Raw genomic sequence first — 3629 nt, 5'->3', positions numbered from 1 at the left:
CACTTTAAATTTTTTTACTCTTTTTTTTTAGTATTATTATATAAAATAGTTGTCTTTGCAAATCACAACTTACAAATCTCATTTCCAAGCAAAGGATTTAGCTTTACAACTTTTCAAAGACAGTATTTTATTTTCCTGTATATCTCTGGTCTTGTCAGCTGCTACCTTATTTATACTTGCATGTAAAAAATGTACTTCTGTAAACTGCCAATGAAATTTCAAAAGTATCCCGTATTATCTTAACTATTCTCCCACTGAATTCAAAATCTTGCTATTGTGGTGATGTTCATGATTTTTTAAGTTCTTGATGTTAATGATTTTTTAAGTTCTTGCCTTTTGTCTTCTGCGGTACGTACATCAGGAAATTCCCAATCAATAAATGAAGTTCCTTCATATTCTAGACACATCTAACCAAAGAGTTGAAAACACTTGCTAGTGTGTGCAAATGTATCAATTGTGACAACATATACAAATATTACATTGTAATGTTCTTAATCTCATTTTTATCGTGATAAAAAGATTAATGAATGTAACAAAAATAATTAAGGGAAATTTTAACTGGAAAAACTAATTTAAAACCAGTAATAACAAGCAACAAGCAGGGATCAATTACATTAGCACACTGTTCAAATAAAATAATGTATGTCCTAACTATATAATGACTTCTCTTCCTCCTAAGCTAAGCTGACAGCATTCTGGAGAGTTTGAAGTGCTACAGATGCCAATCATGTCTGGCACAGTGACTCTTAGACTTTTTTTGACTATGGCACTATCAACACCCAATATTTTTTGTGAGCCACTGTACATCTTAACATCAAATTAAACCAGGAAAATGCTCTAAAGATGCTGTAAATAATCAGGAAGTAAAATTAACTTACCTTTTATTGAATGTTTTAATGAGATTAATGTGACAAATTTCAACATTTTATTGTTTAACGCAGTTCTGTAGGACACCTGCAGATTAGCTAACCGTGGCCCACAGATCACTTTTCTGCAACCACTGTTCTACTGCAGGTAAGACCTCAGTGTAAAATATCCGAGTATTACATCATTGTCACAGGTAGAACCAATTTTAACAGAAGACTCATACCACGGACCATGTGCCTTGACATTTTCATGGCCAAGGGCTATTTCTTCAATCTATACTTTTCCTGAAACTCAGAAATTGCTTACAGTAGTAGGAAAAACAGTATCAGAAAAGTATTAACATCATTCAGTAGTCCCTCAACATAATTAAGTAGTATTAATAAGCAGAAAGAAATAGCACTCTATGACCCATCAGCCATGTTGAACATTAGCTAATAGTCCAGTTGGCCTTCTTGCTTCTTACAGCATTTTCCCTTCCTGCTCACCCTTGATTTTCCGAACTACTGAAGTTCTTACCTAAATTCTCCTCTAAACTACCTTATCTGTCAATTTTTTTAAAATACAGAATCAGAATATGTGGGATGTTTCATCAGAATAATTGAAAACATACAGATGTAACAATTCCACATATCTCTTCAACACATCTGAATGAAATGCAGATCTCTCACTGCTTCCATTCAGTGTTCATCCATTAAAAATTCCTGTCTGAGTCTCTTGCAATTTATTGGGAGGCAGGAAATGCAGTCATATGAAAAGCCTGAATGTACCCAAATTAGAGTGAAATTTGTGATAAATGTAACTGCCTCAGTTCTTCATATCCAGTCAGTAACATTGAACAATTCAGAAGACAAAATGACCTAAACTTTATCAGTGTACACTTCTACCATGGGTGCAGTTTTACAAAGTTAATCCCACATACCAGCTTGCTAATGCCAGAAAAGGCAGCCACATTCCTTCATTCCTTGAACATAAACTCTTGCCACTTTGTGCCACCTCTAAATGCCCACCTGACCTCTCACAGAGCAGATTCAGCTTGCTCAAATAGCAAAAGAAGTTAATATAGTCCATACATGTTAGAGGGAAAAAACAATACTGTAACATTGCATGCTCTTGCTGGTTTTCTTGCTTATAGTAAATGAACCAAAATAAGTGCAATTGGGAGTTTCTGCACAGTTTTATTCTAAACACTTATACTACAGCAAATGCCTGTTTTTGACAAGGGGCATTAGACATCAGTTGTATTTGTACTTTGGCCAAGAGTTACCATGTTTTAGAACTATACTATAAATACAGTTAGTGAATCATGTCAATAAAGAGTATTTAATATGTTTTACAGTATTAGAATGAAAGTCTCCATTTAGTTTGCAAAGAAAAGGGTGTGGAGGAATGACGGACCCATAATACCATATATTAAATAAAAACTCTAAACCTTGCAGTACCAATCAGTATTGATTAGCTTGATCTTCATTAAATACTTACAGGTTTTCTGGAAGTGAAGAGTTGGTAGTTTTCTTCACTGGTTCTATACCTACCAAGAAAACATACCAAAACATAAATCTCAAAACTCTTCTACACCTAATAAAAATAGCAGAACAATGGATTCGTGTGCCTGAGACCTCTTTGGAAAGTGGCATTACAGCGATACGACATTGCTAGGACACTACCGTGACAGGCTCAAATTTATTTTGAGATTCGAGGGAATATTTGTGTTGGCAATGGTGAGGTGTTAATATGATTCAGCTATACTGGAAAATCATATGCTGAAACATTAATCTAGACCATTGTTTGGGAAGTCACGAGATGATCTACGGCCTCAGAAGTGGGTGCACTAAAACAAAGTTTGCCATTGTGTCAGCAAGACTGGAGAAATTGACTTCAGCAGCTCCTTGTGGCTTTTAGTGACTTCCCACAAGCTCTGTGCAGTGATACAGAAATCATGGCTATGGCTTTTTTTAGCACAAGCAGACAAAAGTATTAATATTATGGACTATACGGAATGTTTAAGGAACTATTTGCTCTTTGAGATGTATACACACGATTGCCTCACATAATTTGCAATTGCTCAGCATCTTTGTACTGAACTGACTACTTTGTCATTGCATCTCTTTGCACTGACATTCAGGATTTAGATATTTTCAGTTGCTTTTTTAAAAAATGTTCTCTGTCAACTTCATATTTAACTTTCTGTTACCTATCTCCCTAGCTTTACAAGACACAGTTAAACTTTTCTCCAGTGGCTTTTATAGATCCTCAAATTCTTGGTTAGAGTAAACCTGAAGGAGCGAAGAAGCAACTAAAGTCAAACTCTACAACCTGCCAGACAGCTGCAGACTGTGACTGCTCAGTGACTCAGGTTTTTGAATAGCTGTCTTAGCAATAATTACATCATTCAGATCTATGTCTTTTTAATAGCTACTTTACAAAAAAAATAATCTTCCCCCAGGGGTGTTGATTCTGTGAAGCAGGAAAGAATGAAAACAGCCACTGAGACATCAGTTCCACTTCTAAACCCTCAAGCATGCATCATGAAGCCATTTCTCAGCTATGGGTTTTTTCCATTATTTTTTTTTCCTCATGAATAAGCTTGGGGCCATGTTCCGGTGTCTCTGGAGAAAATGGCCTCTTACATTTAACCCCTGGTTCTACAAAGACTAATTTACATTCTTATCATTAAGTCAGCAAAACTAACCACATAGGCAAAGCCATGATATACTGCAAACACACGTTCGCAGGTTTGACATCTGTGACAGGAGCCACAGGTT

This window comes from Pygoscelis adeliae, unplaced genomic scaffold, assembly GCF_000699105.1.
Source record: "Pygoscelis adeliae isolate BGI_AS28 unplaced genomic scaffold, ASM69910v1 Scaffold463, whole genome shotgun sequence".
Lineage (NCBI taxonomy): Eukaryota > Metazoa > Chordata > Aves > Sphenisciformes > Spheniscidae > Pygoscelis > Pygoscelis adeliae.
This window is presented reverse-complemented; position numbering follows the sequence as displayed.